This window comes from Macaca mulatta, chromosome 4, assembly GCF_049350105.2.
Source record: "Macaca mulatta isolate MMU2019108-1 chromosome 4, T2T-MMU8v2.0, whole genome shotgun sequence".
Taxonomy (NCBI): domain Eukaryota; kingdom Metazoa; phylum Chordata; class Mammalia; order Primates; family Cercopithecidae; genus Macaca; species Macaca mulatta.
Window position 1 is genome coordinate 142,943,291 of NC_133409.1, and position 23,725 is coordinate 142,967,015.

At 45.0% G+C, this 23,725-nt stretch overlaps 1 long non-coding RNA gene across 1 annotated transcript in view; it reads left to right on the top strand.

Annotated features, from left to right (window-relative positions):
• LOC144340365 (uncharacterized) overlaps positions 1–21,586 on the top strand; it is a 53,467-nt gene extending 31,881 nt beyond the window's left edge. The window contains exon 2 of the long non-coding RNA XR_013416426.1: positions 21,452–21,586. This is a non-coding gene — a long non-coding RNA (uncharacterized LOC144340365). The remainder of the gene's footprint in view (positions 1–21,451) is intronic.
• The last annotated feature ends 2,139 nt before the right edge of the window (positions 21,587–23,725 follow it).

The window sequence follows — 23,725 nt, forward strand, 5'->3', positions numbered from 1 at the left end:
TGAGGGCTCAGCCAATTTAGGAAGGCCTCTTGAAGGGGGTAACATTTGAAAAAACATCTGGGAAAATATGGTGTAAGAGGAGAAGGAAAGCATGGTGACGGAAGGTTGTGTGGAGTGAGAAGGACCCCAGAAGGGAGGAGTCTCATGGCCTCTCCTGGACTGGGTGGAGAGCAAGGGGAGAGTCGTAAGAATCAAGGGTTTGCTGGATGAATGAGAGAGAGGTCAATGATATTCATTATATGAAAGTACTGCAGGTGGCTGAACGTGGTAGCTCACACCCGTAATCCCAGCACCTTGGAAGGCCAAGGTGGGTGGATCACCTGAGGTCAGGAGTTCGGGACCAGCTTGTCCAACATGGCAAAACTCCATCTCTACTAAAAATACAAAAAATTAGCCAGGCGTGGTAATGGGCACATGTAATCCCAGCTACTCAGGAGGCTGAGGCAGGAAAATCGCTTGAACTTGGGAGGCAGAGGTTGCAGTGAGCCAAGATTGCACGATTGATTGCACTCTAGCCTGCAAGACAGAGTAAGACTCTGTCTTAAAATAAATAAATAAATAAATAAATAAACAAACAAACAAATAGTACTGCAGGCAAAGATTCAACACTTGAGCTAGGTAATATTTATTCCATTTTACAGATGGATAAACTGAGGCTTATCCAGGGGTAGAGGTTTACTCAAGATGGCATGGCTCATAGGCTGAACAGCGGAGATTTGATCTGAAGTTATGTGGCCCTAAAGCAGTGATTCTCGCCAGGCGTAGTGGCTCACGCCTGTAATCTCAGAACTTTGGGAGGTGGAGGCGGGTGGATCACAAGGTCAGGAGATCATGACCATCCTGGTCATGGTGAAACCCCGTCTCCACTAAAAATACAAAAATTAGCTGGGCATGGTGGTGCGTGCCTGTAATGCCAGCTACTCAGGAGGCTGAGGCAGGAGAATCGCTTGAACCAAGGAGCTGGAAGTTGCAGTGAACCGAGATCACCCCACTGCACTACAGCCTGGTGACAGAGTGAGACTCTGTCTCAAAAAAAAAAAAAAAAGCAGTGGCTCTCAACCCTGGCTACACACTGAGATGCCCCAGAGAGCTTTTAAAAAACATACTGCCAGCATCCCAACTCCAGAGATTTCCTTCTAATTTCCTGGGAAGTGAGGCTTGAGCAACAATCTTTCTGAAAAGCTCCCCAGTGGATTTTAATATGCTGACTGGATTGAGAAGCACGGCTCAAAGACCCAACACATCTGATTCCCTCTGCTCTTGGAGTTACTCACTGTTACCATCAGGCAAGATGCTCAACTGCTCTGAGCCTCATCTGTAAAATGTGTAAAGAATACACACCCTGACTAGCTAAGCCCAGTATGAGATTAACAGTGTACCTGAGCTTCCCTTCCTCCCCATCCCTGGCCCCTTTGTCTCTTAGCTATAACTGTCAGCACAAGAGGCAGTCCAGGAAGTGAGGCAGGGAGGGTAGTAGGATAGGGGTCACCCAGAAGCACTGTTGAAGACACAGCCCAGAGGCTGCAGGCAGAGGGAAGCAAGTAAGTAACTATATTGAGGGTGATGGGAGGTAAGTTTCCCACTGTCAGAGGGGCGTTTTACTCACTTTCCTAGGAGCAATGATGGTTACTGCGAAAGGAGGAAGGCTGGAAAAAACTTTGAGGTTTGGTACTGGAATCAGAAGCATTGGCACAAACTCATGATTTTTTTTTTAATAATTCTTTTTTGTTTTTTATTTTTGAGACGAAGTCTCGCTCTGTCGCCAGGCTGGAATGCAGTGGCACGATCTCAGCTCACTGCAACCTCCACCTCCCAGGTTCAAGCCATTCTCCTGCTTCAGCTTCCCAAGTAGCTGGGACTACAGGTGCCCGCCACCACGCCCAGCTAATTCTTGTGTTTTTAGTAGAGACGGGGTTTCACCATGTTGGCCAAGATGGTCTCAATCTCTTGACCTCGTGATCTACCCACCTCGACCTCCCAAAGTGCTGGGATTACAGGCTTGAGCCACTGCATCCAGCTGAACTCATGATTTTAAATTATACTTAGATTTTAAAATAGCTATAGATATCTGTGTGTTGTGTATGTATAATGTATGTGTATGTATGTATAGTTGATCTTTTTTTTTTTCAAAGACAGAGTCTCACTCTGTTGCCCCGGCTGGAGTACAGTGGCATGATCTCAGCTCACTGCAACCTCCACCTCCCAAGTTCAAGTGATTCTTCTGCCTCAGCTTCCCGAGTAGCTGGGATTACAGGCATGCACTACCATGCCCAGCTAATTTTTGTATTTTTAGTAGAGACAGGGTTTCACCATGTTGGCCAGGATGGTCTCAAACTCCTGACCTCAGGTGATCTGCCCACCTCGGCCTCCCAAAGTTCTGGGATTACAGGCATGAGTCACTGTGCCCGGCCAGTTGATCTTCATTATTCAGGGATTCTGTATATATAAATTTGCCCTCTTGCTAAAATTTATCTCTAACTCCAAAATCAATACCCATGGCACTTTTGCAGTCATTCTTGGACATGTACAAAGCAGGGGAAAATATGAGTTGCCTGGTGTACATGTGGCCCCAGCTGAGGCTGAATAAGGTGACACTCTGCCTTCTCATTTCAGTGCTTTACTGTAAACAAGTATTCTTTTTGCAGTCTATTTGGTGTCATATGTTTTACATTTTTGTGCTTTTTGTTGGTGTTTTGCTGTTGCAAATAGACTTCAAGGGCACTGCTGTAGAGCTATCTGGTGTGCCTAAGCACAAGAAGGCTGTGATGTGTCCGTGATGAAAGAATATACATGGTAGATAAGCTTTGTTCCAGAAGTTACAGTGCTGGTGGCCATGAGTTCGATGTTCATGAATTAACCATATATATTAAATGAGGTGTCTTCAAACCAAAACACACATAAAATGAGGTTATGTATTGGTTGTTTGATGAAAATGTTGTGACCAGAGAGGCTCATGGAACCTAACCCTGTATTTGTCCTAGGAGCAATGGGTCAGCATTTGCTAATTCGTGTTGCCAGTGAATTAGCAAACGATGGAAATTGGTTGTGTATGTATGTGTGTATGTGTGTGTATCCTAGCTCTAATCCTTGAAAGGGCCTAGAAGTTATGTCACCCCAGTAACCACAAGCACACCAAGCTCTCATATCTTGGTTTCTAAACATCACTCTTCACAAAAAGGAATCAGGGCTCCCTATTCCAGGGCTGAAGCAAGGAAAGTGAAAATGGGCCTGGAACATTTTATTATGCCAGAAAGTAAGGAAACGCTCCAAGAATGATGGCGACAAGTCAAAGGACACAAGGGGCCAGCTTGAAGGGGATTGGTTTGGTCCAATCTGGGACAATTTGAGCACCAAAATAAACAATAATATTAACGGATTTCAACCACCTAAGTAAAATAGGAATCCATGAGTCCATCCTGATATAAACAAACAAACAAACAACTCGGGGAGAAAGGAAGGTTTTTCTTATAGTAGAATGACAACTACTAAATGGTAGAAGGAATGATAGAAAAATCACCACTGGCAACCACCGTAGTGGTGTTTGATTCAGATGGGAGTTGTCAACAGATGTCAAAGCTGGTGCACAGAGGTTTGAAGAGGATTGGCATATTGGCATAATCTCATATTATCTCTCCACAAAATACTTATTAATTACAAAGGGGAGATGGGGACTCTGATGGAGAAGTCTGGAAGACACCAACTTGACCAAGGGACAAAGGCCCAGAAACATTCCTGTGGTATTTATTGTCAAAAATGCATGCATGGCCTGAGTCTGGTCATGAGGAAACACCAGAGGAACTCAAGTTGAAAGTCATCCTATAGAATAAAAGGCCTGACCTTTTTAAGACTGCTAAGCATACAAAATGCAGGGAAAGATGAAGAAACTGTTATAGATTGAAGAAGATGGGAGAGACATGACAACTAAATGTAATGCATGCTCCTGGATTCCCTCCTGGACTTCTCCCCTCCCCCACCACCCTCCACCTCCCACCTCTCCCACAAAATAGACATTCTTGGGACAATGTGCAACACTTGAACAGGATCTGTAGATTGAATGGTTTATTGTGCCAAGGTCAATTCCCTAATTTGACCAGCTGATGAAGAATTTAGGTAGGTGATTATTCCTATATTGATGGGCATCATGTCTGCATCTCAAATTCAGAAAAAGATGAATGGAAAGGCCAAGCGCAGTGGCTCACGTCTGTACTTCCAGCACTTAGGGAGATGGAAGCAGAAAGATTTCTTGAGGCCAGGAGTTCAAGACCAGCCTGGGCAACATCACGAACCCTCCCCACCCCCAAAACACATATGAAGAATTTAAAAAATTATCTAGGCATGGTGGCACGTGCCTATTGTCTTGGCTACTCAGGAGACTGAGGCTGGACTATTGCTTGAGCCCAGGAGTTCAAGATTGCAGTAAGCTACAATTGCATCACTGCACTCCAGCCTGGGTGATAGAGTAAGACACTGCCTCAGAAAAAAAAAAAAAAAGAAAAAAGAAAAAGATGAATGGGCATATATAAAAAGAGAGGATGATGAAGCAGATGTGGTGAAATGTTCAAGAATCAGGGTGCAAGGCTGGTTCAACATATGCAAATAAATAAACATAATCTATCACATAAATAGAACTAAAGACAAAAACCACATGATTATCTCAATAGATGCAGAAAAGGCCTTTGATAAAATTCAACATCCCTTCATGTTAAAAACTCTCAATAAATTAGGTATTGATGGAACATATCTCAAAATAATAAGAACTATTTATGACAAACCCACAACCAGTATCATATTGAATGGGCAAAAGCTCGAAGCATTCCCTTTGAAAACAGGTACAAAACAAGGATGTTCTCTCTCAGCACTCCTATTCAACATAGTATTGGAAGTTCTGGCCAGGGCAAACAGGCAAGAGAAATAAATAAAGGGTATTCAAATAGGAAGAGAGAAAGTCAAGTTGTCTCTGTTTGCAGACAACATGATTTTATATTTAGAAAAACCCATCATCTCAGCCCCAAAACTTCTTGAACTGATAAGCAACTTCAGCAAAGTCTCAGGATACAAAATCAATGTGCAAAAATCACAAGCATTCCTTTACACAAACAATAGGCAAGCAGAGAGCTAAATCATGAATGAATTTCCATTTGCAATCTCTACAAAGAGAATAAAATACCTAGGAATGCAGCTAACAAGTGATGTGCAGGACCTCTTCAAGGAGAACTACAAACTACTTCTCAAGAAATAAGAGAGGACACAAACAAATGGGAAAACATTCCATCTTCATGGATAGGAAGAATCAATATCGTGAAAATGGCCATACTGCCCAAAGTAATTTATAGATTCAGTGCTATTCCCATCAAACTACCATTGGCATTCTTCACAGAGCCAGAAAAAAATTATTTTAAATTTCATATGGAATCAAAGAAGACCCTGTATAGCCAAGACAATCCTAAGCAAAAAGAACTAAGCTGGAGGCATCACACTACCTGACTTCAAACTATACTACAAGGCTACAGTAACCAAAACAGCGTGGTACTGGTACCAAAACAGACACATAGACCAATAGAGCAGAATAGAGACCTCAGAAATGACACCACACATCTACAAGCATCTGATCAGCAAACTAACACAGGAACCATCATCCTCAGCAAACTAACACAGGAACATAAAACCAAACACCGCATGTTCTCATGATAAGTGGCAGTTGAACATTGAGAACACATGGACACAGACAGGGGAATGACACACACTAGTGCCTGCTGTGGGGTGGTAGGTGAGGGGAGGGAACTTAGAGGATGGGTCAATAGGTGCAGCAAACCACCATGGCACACATATACCTATGTAACAAACTTGCACGTTCTGCACATGTATCCCATTTTTGTTTAGTTTTTAGAAGAAATAAAGAAAATAAAAGAAAATAAAAAAATAACACTATCAATAAATTGCAAAAAAAAAAAAGAAAAAGATGACTGGGTGTATATAAAAAGAGAGGATGATGAAGCAGATGTGATGAAATGTTCAAGAATCAGGGTGAAGGGGATAAGGAAATTCTTTGTACTGTTCTGGCAATGTTTCTGTAAATTTTAAAAGATTTCAAAATAAATTATTAGGAAAATAATAAAGTAGTGTACCCAGATGCTTTGCAAACTGCATAGAAGTTAAAGAGGAGATTATTGTAATATGCTTTGTAGCACGGGGTCATTGCTCCGAGAGGGTGTTCTGAGTGTGGGAGTGGCACTGTTGTCATGGAGTGTGTGCTTATTTATTTTCCAGCCTCCAGATTAACCCCTTGTCCCCCAGGGCAACAGGTGATGCAATCTGTGCTGGGGCAAGGGAAGAGCTGCACCTGAGAAAATACTAAATATGGGCTCATCTGGGATGAAAGCTGACTTATGACACATTATGTCTTATCATCTGTCACAGTTGAGTGCTCCCCCGCTGTCTGTTTATACAGAGACTTATAAAACAACATAGCCTCATGCTTTGCTTGCTCTGAGCCTTGGGAATATCGATACAGCACTCCCGGCTGAAACAACTTCTTTCTGCCTTCCTGGTTGACCTTCCCACACCATGTGGACCTCTGTCTTAGATTTGGAGGGGGTGCTCAAAACAGAGAATAGGGAATCACAAGCCCAAAGTCACCCAGTCATGGCAGGGTGGAGTCAATCGCAATTCAATGCTATAGGTATTTATTATGGGCCTAAAATGGGCAAGGTCTGATGCTAGGCAACAAACAGGCATTTTTTCCAACCCCACTGTGCATGGAGCCTGCTTTCAGGCAGAGAGGCAAGAAAAAGGAAAGACATGAGTATTGCCTATTCACAGGCACTTATAGTCTCATTTGTTTTCTCATTAATTCTCTCATTCATTAGTTTAACAGATATGTATTAAGCCTCTACCCGTTGCCACCCACAGTGCTAATGGCTGGATACACTTTGGTGAGCAAAACAGACAAGATCCTTACCCTCATGGCAGAGTCTAATGGAATGGACAGATATCACACCTGTAAACCAACAAATTGATGTGTATTGTGGTTATGAAGAGGCCTGTGTAGGGGCTGTAGACAGAAGAATGTAGGAAGCCACTTTAGATGGGGTGGTCATAGATGGCCTCTCTGAGGATATAACACTGAAGCTCAACTTGGAGGAGGGAAAGGAGAGGTAACAAACTGAAAAATGGTAGTGGTGCTGGGAGCATTCCAGGTAGAAAGTCCCTGAGGGTCTTCCACCTTGGAAATAAGAGGATTCAAAGTAAAGTATGAAATTCTATCTCAAAGAATATCTTTCTTCTCCTCCCCCTCCACTATCACCATCATCATCATCATCATCATCATCATCACCACCACCATCATCATCACTATTATCGGTTGAATTGTATCCCCACAAAAGATGTTTAAGTCCCAACTCCCAGTACCTCAGAATGTGACCTTTATTTGGAAATAGGGTTTTTGCAGAATCAAGTGAAGGTGAGGTCACGAGAGTGGGCCCTAATTCAGTATGACTTCTGTCCTCATAAAACAAGGGAAATTTGGACACAGAGAGAGACACACACAGGGAGAATGCCATATGATCAGGAAGGCAGAGATCAAGGTGATGGGTCTATGTCTTTGTCGGCTTTCTGTTGCTTATAACAGAATACTTGAAACTGGGGAATTTATAAAGACAAGGAATGTATTTCTTACAGTTATGGAGGCTGAGAAGTCTAAGACTGAGGGGCTGCACTGGTGATATCCTTCTTGCTAGAGGGGACTCTTTGCGGGATCCTGAGGCAGTGCAGGTCATGGCATGGCAAGAGAGCTGAGCATGCTGACCTTCTGGCTCAGGTCTGAGGACTAAAAATAAAGTCCTAAGCCTCACAATCAACTGAGCGGACACCCTTGGCCAAGAGGACCCCAGAGAAACCTTAAAAACTGAGTTCCCAGTCATGATAGAACAGGAGGTCAGATATGCCCTGTTATATCCCTACCCTTCTGTGGTTTAGACACAATTGACCGGTATTAATGTTAAAATAGAGATCATAAGACTGACAGAATGGACTCTATAGTAGTAAGATACCAGAGTATGAACAGGACCTAAGGCTATGCCTGGCATGAATTAAGTCACACCCCCTACACTTAAAGAATAAGCAATGTTCTAGCGGCCACAAGGTTTTCCCTTTTCTCTAGCAGCTAAACAAGCACTGGCCTGGAGATAAGCAATACTGAAACAATTGCAGACCATCTACTGCCAGGCACCGACTAACTGGCCTCCCGTTCCACCAGCCATAAATACACTTTTGATCGGACAAGAGACTGATTTCAGTAACTCTCCAGGTAAGACCACCGACCGCGGACTGGTTCTGGCTGGTTTACAGAGGCCGCACACTTGAATTGTCTTTGTGTTCCTGCTTCACCTTTTGACATATAAGTCCTAATTGTAATATATTTAAATGTTAAGCCTCCACCCAAAAGCAAACATGAGATACACGTAATACGCATGTTTGTTTATGTGTGCAGCCCCTTTCATGAATATTTATACCTCCTCCTGTAACCTGTTGAATATGTATACTTGGCCAACCCATTCAGTAGAAATCCCTGTCCCACCCTCCCCAGCCTCCAAGTGCCTGCTAAAGTACTCTGGCAGAGGCTGCGCTTCTCAGCCTGTTAGAATGGCCACCTTGCAAACCATAACCTTTTATAAGATTAAGAGCTCTTCTGGCCAGACTTATGCCTGTAATCTCAGCACTTTGGGAGGCCAAGGTGGGTGGTTCACTTGAGGTCAGGAGTTCGAGACCAGCCTGGCCAACATGGCAAAACTCGTCTCTACTAAAGATACAAAAAGTAGCTGGGTGTCGTGGCAGGCGCCTGTAGTCCCAGCTACTCGGAAGGGTTAGGCAAGAGAATTGCTTGGACCTGGGAGGTGGAGGTTGCAGTGAGCCAAGACCACGCCACTGCGCTCCAGACTCGGCGACAGAGTGAGGAAAAAAGAAAAAAAGAAAAGAAAAAAAAGGTTGAGAGCTCTTCTTTCTGCATTTATAGATTTGTCAGTTTTAAGTTGACGGGTCTCTCTTCCTCTTCTTATAAAGCCAACAGTCCCCCTCCCATAATAACCCATTAGCTCCTTAATCCATTAATCCACAAATTATGAGGACAGAGCCTTCATGACCCAATCCCCTCTTAAAGGCCTCACTGCTCAACACTGCCACATTGGGGATTAAGTTTCAATGTGAGTTTTGGAGGGAACATTCAAACCATAGCAGTCTACAAGCCAAAGATTGCCAGCAAATTTCCAGAAGCAGGGAGAGAGGCATCAAACAGATTCTTCCTCATAACCATCAGAAGAAACTAGCCCTTCTGACCCCTTGATCTCGGACGTCTAGCTTCCAGAACTGTGAGAGAATAATTTTTTTTTTTTTTTTTTTTTTTGAGACAAAGTCTCACTTTGTTGCCCAGGCTGGAGCACAGTGGTACAATCTTGGCTCACTGCAACCTCCTCCTCCCAGGATCAAGCGATTCTCCTGCCTCAGCCTCCCAAGTAGCTAGGATTACAGGCACCCACCACCACACCTGGCTAATTTTTGCATTTTTAGTAGAGACGGGGTTTTGCCATGTTGGCCAGGCTGGTCTCAAACTCCTGACCTCAGGAAATCTGCTTGCCTCGGCCTCCCGAAGTGGTGGGATTACAGGCGTGCGCCACTGCGCCTGGCCGAAACAATAAATTTCTGTTGTTTAAGCCATCCAGTTTGTGGAACTTCGTTAGGGCAGTTCTAGGAAACTGACATAATCTCTATTACCAACATCAGCATCAGCATCGTCACCACCACCGTCATCATTGTCCTCTAACTAACTACAGGAGACAGAGCTAACTGCATGCCATCACTGTTCTGAGCACATTACTCACATGAATTCATTTAATCCTCACAACCATCCTATGAGGTAGGTGCTTTTGTTATGCCCATTATCCATAGAAAATGAAACTGACACTCAGAAAGCTAAATTATCTTCCCAAGGCCAGATGGCCAGAGAGTGTCTGCATTGGCTTCAACATTCCCCCAGAACCACTCCTTCCTCTCATCTCAATAGCCATCTTTCTCCCCAGACCTCAGCTCGTGGATATGTTCAGGGCTCATCTCTTCTTGCCAGAAGCCTGCTTTGACTGAGCAAATGTTTCAGCATCATTCTCATGCTTCTTGGGCCCTCAAAGACACACAACAGCATGTGGGGATCATGTTCTGGGGCAGTGCCAGGCATGGGGTCCTGCTCCCAGTCCTGGTCCATTCTTTGCCATAGAGTGGCACAGAGAAGTCCTCACAGAGAAGACTGTCCCAACCCTGATGCCAGCAACCTTTAGCGAAGTTGTCAATCATCTTTATTTGCAGTATTCAGGTAAATTATGATAGGTTTTTTTGCTCCCATTGATAACCAGTGGCATGAACCAGGTACACAGTAATCATGATGCAGAAGGAAATAAATCTGAGCTGCATGCAGGTATTCCCAGTCCTATAAGCAGGGGCCCAGGGACTGTTTGAATTGCCATGAGCAACGAGAACATGGTTCTCCATATTTCTGTTGTGCCTGGCACCATTTTTAGCACATAAAATGGTTCCATCAATGATTGTTGAATTAACTCAACACTTTCCAACCCAACCAGAGCCCCTAACCTCTTGTATGTATCAAATTTACTGGGCTTTCTCCATCCCTTCCCATGTTTATCCTAAGATATTATTTCTTGTGGAAAGAGTAGATGGCAATCAGTTTTGAAAAGCTCTAATTGTGTTCTAAGGTTTGGGCTTGTAGTTATAGTATTTTATTTAATCGTCCATCTTTTTGCAGAGGCTATGGCTATTTGTGAAATCTGCAGTTGCTTGCAGACTGGAGGTGATTACAGATTTATTTATTTATTTATTTATGTACTTATTTATTTTAAGATGGAATCTCACTCTGTCACCCAGGCTGGAGTGCAGTGGTGCGATCTTGGGCTGCAACCTCCACCTCCTGGGCTCAAACAGTCATCCCACTTCAGCCTCCCAAGTAGCTGGGACTACAGGCATGCACCAACATGCCTGGCTAATTTTTGTATTTTAGTAAAGATGGGGTTTCACCATGTTGGCCAGGCTGGTCTCAAACTCCTGGCCTCAAATGATCTGCCAGTCTCAGCCTCCCAAAGTGCTGGGATAACAGGTGTGAGCCACAGTGCCCGGCCAGATCTTGTCACTTTTTGCAAAGCCTTCAGCTGTTCACAGATCCTGCAGCTATTTGCAGAGCACATCCCGATTTTCATAGCCTTTAGTTTGTAATTAAAAAAAAATGTTTAAGGCCAGGCATGGTGGCACACGCCTGTACTCCCAGCACTTTGGGAGGCCAAGACGGGCAGAACACAAGGTCAAGAGATCAAGACCATCCTGGCCAACATGGTGAAACCCCGTCTCTACAAAAAATACAAAAATTAGCTGGGCGTGGTGGTGTGCAACTGCAGTCCCAGCCACTGGGGAGGCTGAGGCAGGAGAATCGCTTGAACCCAGGAGGCGGAGGTTGCAGTGAGCCGAGATTGCACCACTGCACTCCAGCCTGGCTACAGAGCAAGACTCCATCTCAAAAAAAAAAAAAGTAAATAAAACATTTTAAATTACACTTTAAAATTGTAATTGTTATAAAATATGCATCTGTTTGCAGAACTAGCAGGTGTTGGCAGAATCTCAGTCATTTGTAGAGACTATAGCTGTTTGTGGAGCTCTTTGTTGTCTGCAGATGCTGTGGTTGTTACCAAAGCCTGTTGAAGGTGACTGGTATGCCTGTTGAATGCTTAACTTCTAACTGGGCTTTTCTCCCTCAGCCACCAATCAGCGTGTCTTATTTCAGCACAGAGTATGTGACCAGTGTGTTGCCTGAAGGATACAGAAGAAAGGCCCTGGCTGGGCACGGTGGCTCACACCTGTAATCCTCCCAGCACTTTGGGAGGCCGAGGCAGGCAGATCATTTGAGGTCAGGAGTTCGAGACCATCCTGGCCAATAAGGTGAAACCCTGTCTCTACCAAAAACACAAAAATAAGCCAGGCGTGGTGGCACACACCTGTAATCCCACCTACTTAGGAGGCTGAGGCAGAAGAATTGCTTGAATCCAGGAGGCGGAGGTTGGAGTGAGCTGAGATCGTGCCACTGCACTCCAGCCTGGGCAACAGAGTGAGACTCTGTCTCAAAAAAAAAAGAAAAAGAAAGGCCCTGCCTAGAAGAAATCTTCTATACAGTTGGGGAACAACCATGGAATGTATATGGACCCTGAGAACAATCCCTGGAGGCACACAGGATGTGAGGGGATGTGTGCTGCTCATTTATTTTCCTTTTTATTTATTTATTTATTTATTTATTTATTTATTTATTTATTTATTTTGAGGTGAAGCCTTGCTCTGTCACTCAGGCTGAGTGCATTAGTGTGACCTGGGCTCACTGCAACCTCCGCTTCCGGGTTCAAGTGATTCTCCTGCCTCAGTCTCCTGAGTAGCTGGGATTACAGGTGTGCACCACCACACCTGGCTAATTTTTGTATTTTTAGTAGAGAGGGGGTTTCACCATGTTGGCCAGGCTGGTCTTGAACTTCTGACCTCAGGTGATCCGCCCACCTCGGCCTCCCAAAGTGCTGGGATTATAGGCGTGAGCCACTGCGTCCAGCCAGATGTGAGCTTCTCGAAGAATTAGCCTCTCTTGGACTCCTTTCAGTGTCTGTTCTCCACGCAGCTGGGATAGGACAGTTCATTTTATGTAGACCCCTCCCATGCTGTACCCCTCCCCACTCTACCCTATACCTACAGCCTTGGAGATGTACCCCACACCCTGTATCAGACCAAATTACACAACTCCATTTGTCCTTCCCTTCCCTCGTTAAAACCCCTTTCTCTCGGGATCCTGATTCTAGTTAACCCACAAGAAAAAAAGGGAATAAAGAACAAATTTGCAGCCAGGTGTGGTGGCACATGCCTGTGGTCCGAGCTATGCAGGAGGCTGTTTTGGAAATAGTGGTGATGGTTGTACAATATCGTAAATGTAATATTAAATATTGAATATAATATTAAATATTGAAGCAAGGCATGGTGGCTCACATTTGTATTCCTGGCTATTAGGGAAGCTGAGGCGCAGAATTGCTAGGGCCCAGGAGTTTGAGGCTGCAGTGAGCTATGATCGTGTTACTGTACTCCAGCCTGGGCAGCAGACTGAGACATTAAAATAAATTAAAATAAATTTTAAAAGAAAGAAAAACAAAATTGCAACAAGTTCTTAGCCACTGGAATGTGCTGCTATGAAGGGGACATTTGTATTTTGAAATGAGAACCTTGGAGGCTGCCATGCCTCCACCCAAAGTCATGCCCCTGATGGCGAGCTTGGGGACACAGTGGCAGGCAGCAGGAATGAACTGGGTGCATGGCCACCCGGCTGCCTAAGGGGAAGGCCCTGGCAGGCGCACCCTGCTTTTTGGCCACAGCTGTAGTCTGACTGAATCTTTGTTAATCGAATCCTCTTTCCCAGTGACTCATAGGCCCATTTCAGAGCAAGGACGCACCCGGAATGAGAAGTGGTTCCAGTCTAGGCATGGGCTAAAAGTGGATCCAGTAGGTCCAAACCAGTACTTCTAACTAAACAGAACAGTCTGATTCTGGCTCAGTCTGCCTCTCTATGTGTTCCTGTGTGCTTGTTTTCTTAAACTTCAGCTTGGACTATGACTCAGTAGATGTAACTGACGGCTGTTACAGTTCCAGTCCCCGGTTGAGAGGATTAGTCCGGTTCTCTCCAGTTTCTGTCTCACCTCTGGGATCAGATCGCATCCTTGTCTTAGCGAAGTTTCCTCTTTCTCTCCAAGAGCTCTGAAGAGAGCCATAGCTGCTATCATGTTGGTTTTCCAGCCTCAGAGCAAAAGCAAGGCAATTTGACGCACTTGGGAGAGGACAACCACCATCTGGGTGCTGCGACACCCAAATCCGCCCTTTCAGATTCCTGAATTCCTGACCCTTCGTCCACACTGCCCTCTGGGCTTCTTCACCCAGGTGTGCTGAGAACACCATACACTTAAAAAGTCGTAGGTGAGCTCATTATCTTTGCTGCCCGCTGTCCTCTCCTTGCCTTATTCCCTACTTTGCAATCTGCCCGGTTTTCCAGATAAGAGGAATTCTTTCTCTCTGAGGCTGGTAATCCGACCCCTAAAAGGACCCTAACTCCTCACCTTGTGCTGACTATGAAGTGCCTTCCTCTGTCTGTCACCGGGGCAAGGCGGCAGTCTCCTTCCAGCTGTCCCTGCTGTCCCCAGCCTCCATCTCCAGGCCCCCAGGATCACCATTCAGTCAGTCAACACTGTGTCAACGCTATATGTTGACATATTTATTGGGCACCTAGAGTGTGCCCATCACTAGGGACACTACCGAGAGCAAGCTAGACATAGGCCATGCTTCAAATAACTTATAGTCAGCAGGGTCTTTCTTTTAGTATCTGTCTAGAAAGAATGCTTCTCTGCAGTGTTTGGTTTTTATTTATTTTTCATTTTTTGAAATGGAGTCTTGCTCTGTCGTCCAGGCTGGAGTGCAGTGGCACAATCTCAGCTCACTGCAACCTCCACCTCCCAGGTTCAAGCAATTCTCCTGCCTCAGCCTCCCAAGTAGCTGGGATTACAGGTGCCTGCCACCACGCCTGGCTAATTTTTGTATTTTTAGTAGAGATGGGGTTTCACCATGTTGGGCAGGCTGGTCTCGAGCTCCTGGATCCACCTGCCTTGGCCTCCCAAAGTGCTGGGATTACAGGCGTGAGTGACCGCACCTGGCTTGCATTTTTTTATTTGTAACTGACAAATATAATTGTACATATTTATGGCATACAACATGATGCTTTGTAAAATGTATACATAGTGGAATGGCTAAGTCAAGCTAATTAACATAGGCATTACTTCATATGCTTATCATTTATTTGTGGTGAGAACACTTCAATCTCCTCTCTTCGCAATTTTCTAGCATACAACACCTTGTTGCTAACTACAGTCAGCAAATTATGCCAGGCCTGGGCTAGATGCTAGGGGTGCAGAGATGGACAACTCAGTGGAGAACACACATGTCAAGCAAATAATCACCCACATTAATATGTGATTCCTACCTGTGATATTTCTCATGAAGCACAAAGGAGGAGGGGTCAGGAGGGCATATACTGGGGTCAGGGCACTTGGGGAAGTCAGGGAAGGCTTCTGCATTGGGGAGTGGAGCTTACTAAGCTGAAAGGGGTAGATGGGAGAGTATCTGGGGAGACAGCAGGTATATGCCCGGGCCTACCATATCAAAAGGAGCCCATTTTGAATTTCACAAGGAAAAGAATGAACTCTTAAATAAAAGAAAATGCTTTAATATATAATAATTATGTACTCATCTTTACAGTAACACACTTATAAACTATAATTATAGTTTACAAATTGTAAACTATAATTTACAGAGAAAGGGACCTGTGAAGGCAAAAGTGCCTGAGGTCCACAAAGGTCATAATGTGGCCCTGGCATGAAGAGCTGTGGGGCGGAAGCAGAGGCTGGGGGAGGGTACTGAGGGGAGGGCTGGAGATGTGGCCACAAAGATGGCGGGGGTTGGATTTGGAAGCCATAGTACAAATTTAGGACTTTATCCTAAACAGACACTTGACAAGCATTTTATTGAACCTCTGAAAACAATTTTTAAAAAACTCCACGATACTGGGCAACATAGTGAGACCCTGTCTCTACAAAATAAAAAATAAAAATTAGGCCAGGCGAGGTGGCTCGTGCCTGTAATCCCAGCACTTTGGGAGGCACAGGCGCATGAATCACAAGGTCAGGAGTTCAAGACCAGCTTTACCAACATGGTGAAACCCCATCTCTACTAAAAATACAAAAATTAGCCAGGCATGGTAGCATGCTCCTGTAATCCCAGCTACTTAGGAGGCTGAGGCAGGAGAATCACTTGAACCTGGGAGGCGGAGGTTGCAGTGAGCCGAGATCACGTTTCACCATGTTGGTCAGACTGGTCTTGAACTCCTGACCTCATGATCCACCCTCCTCAGCTTCCCAAAGTGCTGGAATTACAGGTGTGAGCCACTGTGCCTGGCCATAATCTATAGTTTTCTGCACAATTTTTCTCCCTTCCCTCCTCTTTTTTTTTTTTTTTCTTATTATATATTTGTTAAGGTGAAACCCTGTCTCTACTAAAAATACAAAAATTAGCTGGGTGTGGTGGTGTGTGCCTGTAGTCCCAGCTACTCTGGAGGCTGAGGCAGGAGAATCACTAGAACTTGGGAGGTGGAGGTTGCAGTGAGCTGAGATAGCGCCACTGCACTCCAGCCTGTAAACAGAGCAAGACTCTGTCTCAAAAAACAAAAACAAAAACAAACAAAAGAACAAACAACAACAAAAACAAGAAACCAGGTTGTTTGATCTCCATTTTGTCGATTACATTCCTGTGGTGCTGTTTAACTTACTCCTCTGGCCCCTGAATTTTCTAGGAATGGGCTGTTGGATCTAGAGGCTTGGCGGGGTTCAAGTTCAACTGCTGGCAAGGGTGGCACTGAATGCCTCCTTTTGGGAGGGCATAAAGTGTACCTTGTCCCTCCTCTGGGGATGTTGCCCGCCACTGACAGCCACTGCCTAGGACGTGAGTCTGTCAGGGGCTCATAGCACTCTGGCACCAGCTGGAGATGGGAGAGCAGGTTGGAGGCACAGGTGGGCACAGCAGCTTCCTGTTCATCCGGGGAGGACTTCTTCCCCTGGCGGAGAAAGGGGCAGCCGTGGTCCATGGGCCCTTTCTCTCCACCACCTCTGAGCATTGACAGTTCTCCACCCTGTATAGGAAGTCACTTTTGGCAAACGAAGAGGACCTCATCTGGGCTTTCCTGTGCCTTAGGTTTTTAGTTTTAGAATCAGTAGCAGGGCCAGCTCTGTCATGCCCCAGCAGGTAAAAGCCTGGCTCTGGAGGGGTATGGGTTGGGTGCTTGAGGAGTAAATTCCCTGGGGCCTCACCCTGTCTAAGTGCCATCAAACCATCCTGGGTCTCAGTTCTGGCTTCCATGCATACTAGGCAGGGCAAGCTACTTACCCTCCCTGAACCTCAGTTTCCTCGCATGTAAAATGCAAATGATTACAAGCCCTGCATAGAGGCTAGTCGTGAGGTTAAATGCAGCAAGAATATAAAGTGCTGAGCTCAGTGCCTGGCATGGAAGAAGCGTGCAGTAACAGTGACTCAGATCATGGTATCACTTTATAATTGGTCCCTTCCTTGCCCAGACTAGTAAAAACAGTGGGAGGGAAAAGGGAGACTATCCACCCCAATATCTTCACCTTCAGTAATGTCCTTGAGCTGGACATGAATCAATGGTTTTTTCCCAGGCTGGGCCAGCTTGGGTCCCTGACACAAGGATAAGATTAAGGTGGCTGGTTTGAGGAGGAAAGCGCTCATAACGTTAGATGAATAGTAATTTAAGTGTCATGGGCCCCATAATAACACAGGGGGCTCCAAGCCAGTGGATTCCCAGTGCCTTGTGAGCTGTCACTCCAGAACACGTGTCTTAGGACTGCACGGCCAAAGTCCTGTGTGTGTTCAAGTTCTGTTTATTGCCCAGCTCCTTCTTGGACATTGGCTCAGGAGGCAGAAATCCCAGGAATCCTGGTTCCTCCTTCCCCTTGGCATTCTCCTCACCCTCCTCCCTTCCCCACCCGCCTCCCAACCAATCCTCAGGCCCCTCTCCCATTCGGTGGACAAGTGGCCAATTGTCTCTGGGATCTTGATGTCCCTCAGGAGCAGCCAGGTCTGGGCCAGATGAGGATGCCATAGGCATTAAACAGTGGGTCTGTATGAGGCCTGCTGGGGCTGCTTAGTGCAGGCAGGGGGCAAGGGAGGTCAGGGGAGACAGGCTGGGGGAGTGGCTCCGTGTGGGAGCAAAGTGTTCAGGCAATGGGGTAGGCAAGGCAGATTAGTACTAGCGCCAACTCCAGAATGCAGCAGGTTCTGCAGACAGCAGCATAAAGTAGCAGGGCCCTAAAGACAGTGGCAGGGCCCCAGATCACAAAGCTGTTAACACCCCTCACATCTCCTGAATTGTCCCTGCTTCCCACTGCTACTGCTCCTACCTTCCTTCTGGTCCCCGTCATCTCACCCCTGGACTATTGCTACCACCTCCTGAAGGACGAGCTGCCTTTGTGAATTCTTGGAAGTGCTACAACAATCAGATTACTTGCCTACTTAAAACCTGGGCAGAATGCATGGGCTTATTTTTGTTGCATGCACCCCTCTGGTAGTCTGGTGAAGCCTGTGGACTTCTTCCTATGATGATGCTTTATTTTATTTTATTTTTGAGATGGAGCCTCGCTGTCACCCAGGCTGGAGGGCAGTGGCACGATCTCCGCTCACTACAACCTCCATTTCCTGGGTTCAAGCGGTTCTCATGCCTCAGCCTCCCAAGTAGCTAGGATTACAGGTATGTGCCACCACACCGAGTAATTTTTGTATTTTTAGTAGAGAAGGGCTTTCTCCATGTTGACCAGGCTGGTCTCTAACTCCTGACCTCAAGTGATCTGCCCGCCTCAGCCTCCCAAACTGCTGGGATTACAGGCATGGCCACCATGCCTGGCCCCTAGAGTGATGTTTTAAATGTGTAAAATAAAGTATACTGGGCTGGGTGCGGTGGCTCACTCCTGTAATGCCAGTGCTTTGGGAGGCTGAGGTGGGCAAATCAGTTGAGGTCAAAAGTTCGAGACCAGCCTCGCCAAGATGACAAACCCCATCTCTACTAAAATTACAAAAAAATTAGCCAGGCATGGTATCAGGTGCCTGTATAGTCCCAGCTACTTGGGAGGCTGAGGCATGAGAATTGCTTGTACCTGGGAGGGGGAGGTTGCAGTGAGCTGATATCATACCACTGCACTCCAGCCTGGGTGACAAAGTGAGACGCTGTCTCAAAAAAAAAAGTACATATATACACACATATGTATATAATGTATTATAAAGGCAACCGAGTATGTTAAAACACAATGATCAATTTATTTCTTAAAAATAAAATTTGTGACCAAGTGCAGTGGCTCACGTCTGTAATCCCAACACTTTGGAAGGCCAAGGTGGGCCGATCACTTGAGGTCAGGAGTTCGAGACCAGCCTGGCCAACATGGTGAAACCCCATCTCTACTAAAAATACAAAAATTAGCCGGGCGAGTGGCGGGCACCTGTCATCCCAGCTACTGGGGGGCTGAGGCAGGAAGAATCACTTGAACCTGGGAGGTGGAGGTTGCAGTGAGCCGAGATTGCACTATTGCACTCCAGCCTGGGCAACAAGAGCAAAACTCCATCTCAAAAGAAATAAAATAAAATAAAATTTGCAAATAGTAATATATTTTTTTGTTTTTGTTTTTGTTTTTGTTTTTGTTTTGAGACAGAGTATCTCTCTGTTACCCAGGCTGGAGTGCAGTGGTGCTATCTTGGCTCACTGCAACCTCTGCCTCCTAATCCTAATTCAGAATTAGTGCTTGAGCTCTCCTCTTAACCTACAAGGACATGTTCCTCGATAATGGGCTTCCAGAGCAAAGGACATGTAACTTTGCTATTAAAAGTGACTGAAACCCTGCCAAGGCAGCATTTACCTAACTTAATTATTGTCACTTAGTCACATCTCTGTCCTCAGTGCCCGGCTAATTCTTGCAACCTCAAATATCATACATTGAATTGACAAGTTCTACTTTTCACTATTCTTTTAATTGTGGTAAAAATTATATAACAAAATTTACCCCATTAACTATCTTGAGTGTACAGTACAGTAATGTTATAGTATGCACATTGTTGTGCAGTAACTCTTTAGAACATTTTCATTTTACGAAACTGAAATTTTATGCGCATTGAACAACTCCCCTTTCATTCTACTTTCTGTTTCTAACAGTTTGACTTCTTCAGATACCGCAGATAAGTGGAATCGTGTAGTATTTATCTTTTTGTGACCAGCTTATTTCATTTAGTACAATGTCCTCAAGGTTCATCTATGTTGCAGCATGCAACGGGATCACCTTTTTTTCCCTTAAGACTGAGTAGGCCGGGTGTGGTGGCTCATGCCTGTAATTCCAGCATTTTGGGAGGCCGAGGCAGGAGGATCACTTGAGGTCAGGAATTGGAGACCAGGCTGGCCAACATGGTGAAACCCATCTCTACTAAAAATATAAAAATTAGCCAGGCATGGTGGCGTGTGCCTGTAATACTGGCTACTCGGGAGTCTGAGGCAGAAGAATCACTTGAACCCAGGAGGTGGAGGTTGTGTTGAGCTGAGATCACGCCACCTCATGAGACTCCATCTTAAAAAAAAAAAAAAAAAAAAGACTGAATAATACTTCATTGTATGCATATGCCATTTTCACTATTTTTAAAAAACATCCTTGTTGCTCTGCTCTGTGATTTATTTTGTTCAGTGATGTTTCTCCTAGTATAAAACGTCAAGCTTGCTTTACCATGTACATTAAATTTACCACTCAGAAACCTTTCCAATTGAATAAATGGAGAATTTGTAGACATGAACATTTAACAGATATATTTCTTTCAGAGGTTCAGAAAACAAAAACGATGGCACAGTGACCATTAGAAATAGGGCAAATTTATAAAATAATTGATAATCTTTCATAATGTAAGTGATTTTATAAGGCATTTCATATCATCTGTCTTTTAAGCAATATGACAAAAACAAAAATAAAAATAGAACCTGTTGACCTTTTCAGTTGACAGCTACAGAGTTTTTTATTTATGGAAATAAGGTTTTCGAGTAATGATGATATTGAATCACTTTACGCTCTTAATGGCTTTTTATATAACTCCTTTGATCAGATGTGATTTGCAGAGGGGGACTATTCTCTGAAATTCTTAAACAGAATATAAAACAATGTAAACAGAAATGTTGCAAGTAAAAACATTTGTGTTGGATTACTAGGTGTTCATTTTACCAAGAGGATAATCCCTTTACATAATTGAAATAAGGAAGAAACAAAGGTGGGTGTAAACCTTTTATGGAGAGATCCTGGAAGCATGACCATGGCCAAAACAACTGATGGCTCAGCCAATTTCTGGAGATGAGACCTGCAGAAGTTTCATTATTGGTTGCTGTCAAGGTGAATCTCAACTCCATCCTGTGGATGAAAAGTCAAACTCTGTAGAATATTTGAAGAGATTTATTCTGAGCCAAATATGAGTGACCATGGCCTATAACACAGACCCAGGAGATCTTGAAAACACGTGTCCAGAGTTATCAGAGTACAGCTTGTTTTTATACATTTTAGGTTATAGGTGAATTCAAAGATTTTCTGATTGGCAGCTGGTTGAGTTTATCTAAAGACCTGAAATCCATAGAAGGGAGTGTCTGGGTTAAGATAAGGGGCTGTAAAGACTAAGGTTCTTATTATACAGGTGAAGACTTCAGGTAGCAGGCTTCAGAGATAATAAATGTTTGTTATCCAACTTATAAAGGTGCCAGGCTCCACCCGGCACGGTGGCTCACGCCTGTAATCCCAGCACTTTGGGAGGCCAAGGCGGGCCGATCACGAGGTCAGAAGTTCGAGACCAGCCTGGCCAATGTGGTGAAACCCTATCTCTACTAAAAATACAAAAATTAGCCAAGCGAGTGGTGGGCACCTGTAATCCGAGTTACTCAGGAGGCTGAGGCAGGAGAATTGCTTGAACCCAGGAGGCGGAGGTTGCAGTAAGCCAAGCTTGCACCACTGCACTCCAGCCTCGGTGACAGAGTGAGAATCCGTCTAAAAAAACAAACAAACAAAAAAAAGTGCTAGACTCCTAGCTAATTCTCTCATGGTTTTGGAAAAAGACCTGGAAAGGGAAAGGTATTCTCTATAGGATGTAGATTCCGCATCAGAGACAGCTTTGCAGGAGCATTTCAAAATAGGCCAAATAAATATATTTTGAGGTAAAATACTTCAATTTCTCTCAGGGCCTGCTGTCACACTGGAATCTTATGGCTACGAACAGTCTGTTCTGTCAGTCTTAAGGTCTCTGTTTTTTGGGGGTTTTTTGAGACGGAGTCTCGCTCTATCACCCAGGCTGGAGTGCAAAGGTGCCATCTCGGCTCACTGCAACCTCTGCCTCCCGGGTTCAAGCGATTCTCGTGCCTCGGCCTGCTGAGTAGCTGCGATTACAGGCGAGAGCCACCATGCCCAGCTAATTTTTGTAGTTTTAGTAGAGACAGGGTTTCACCATCTTGGTCAGGCTGCACCTTAAGGTCTCTGTTTTAATATTAACACTGGTCAGCTGTGCCTGAATTCCAAAGGGAGGAAGGTATAATGAGGCATGTTGGCTGGGCGCTGTGGCTCATGCCTGTAATCCCACTGCTATGGGAGGCCAAGGTGGGCAGATCAGTTGATGTCAGGAGTTTGAGACCAGCCTGGCCAACATGGTGAAACCCCGTCTCTACCAAAAATACAAAAAAATTAGCTCATGCCTGTAGTCCCAGTTACTTGGGAGGCCGAGACACGAGAATCGCTTGAACCCAGGAGACAGAGGTTGCAGGGAGTTGAGATTGTGCCATTGCACTCCAGCCTGGGTGACAGAATGCGACGCCTTCTCAAAAAAAAAACCAAAAACCAAAAAACAAACAAACAACAACAACAACAAAAAACAAGGAGCCATGTCCAACCACCCATTCCATCATGGCCTGAACTAGTGTTTTGTGTTTACTTGAGAATGCCTTTGTTCAAGAGGAAGGGTCCATTTGCTTGCTTGGGAGGGGCTTAGAATTTTATTGTTGGTTTACAGTCCTCAGAGCTGACTGCCTTCCAAAAGGTTACACTCTGAAATTATTATCAACCCCGATCAATAAGCATAATACTAAGAGCTATACGTATGCTGTTTGAATGGATTTATTTATCAGCCCTGTGGGAAAATACATATCTCACCTCACCTCATTCCCATTTACCCACTTTTCCCTTTCCCAATCTTAAGGCTCGTGTTGTCTAAACATTTGATAGTTTCAGCACAGTTTATATTTTATAAAAGCCCCCACTGGCTGCTGCTCAGAGAGCAGGTGTGTGCCCCTGATCTACAGAAGGTGTTGATTCAACTATCGGGCTGGGGCTGGGGAGTTGGGGAGGGGGGAGATGGGAAGGGGAGGGGAAGTTGGGGGAGGGGAAGCACATTCAACTGGAAGGGAGACAAAGGAGAGAGGCAGGAGGAGGGAGAATGAAGAGCTGGGGTAGGAGCTTTCGAAAAATATGGGAAAGTAAAGGATGGGGTGACAGAAGGAGAGGATGAGGAGTGGGCCAGCACCACGCAGAGAGCAAGAAGGAAGAAGGGGACAGGAAATGCAGAAACAGAGGGGAAGGACAAAGAAACTAGAACATACAGAGGCTTCGAATAAAAATCAATTCATCTCAAAGTGTTCAGCGTTTTCATGAGGCTGTGAGACTGAAATAGGAAGAGGCCCTTTATTTTCTTAGGAAGAGAACACAGACCGGAGGTGGGAGAGGAATGGTAGGGAATTTTCCAAACAAAGACAGGGCCTGTGGCCTCTCAAACTGCCCCCACCTCGTGCTCACTGAAGCGTTCACACTGCAGCCCTGAACTCTCTCACAAAGAGGGTGAACTCCATCCAGAGAGGGGGGATCCGGAACCCATGCTTGCTTTCCATCCCAGCTGAGGGCTGGAGAGTGAGACTGCAGAGCTGGGGTTTAGGACACAGCCTCGGGGACAGGGTAGGCAGGAGGTCAGCAAGGTTTAGAGAAGATGGATATATTGGGTT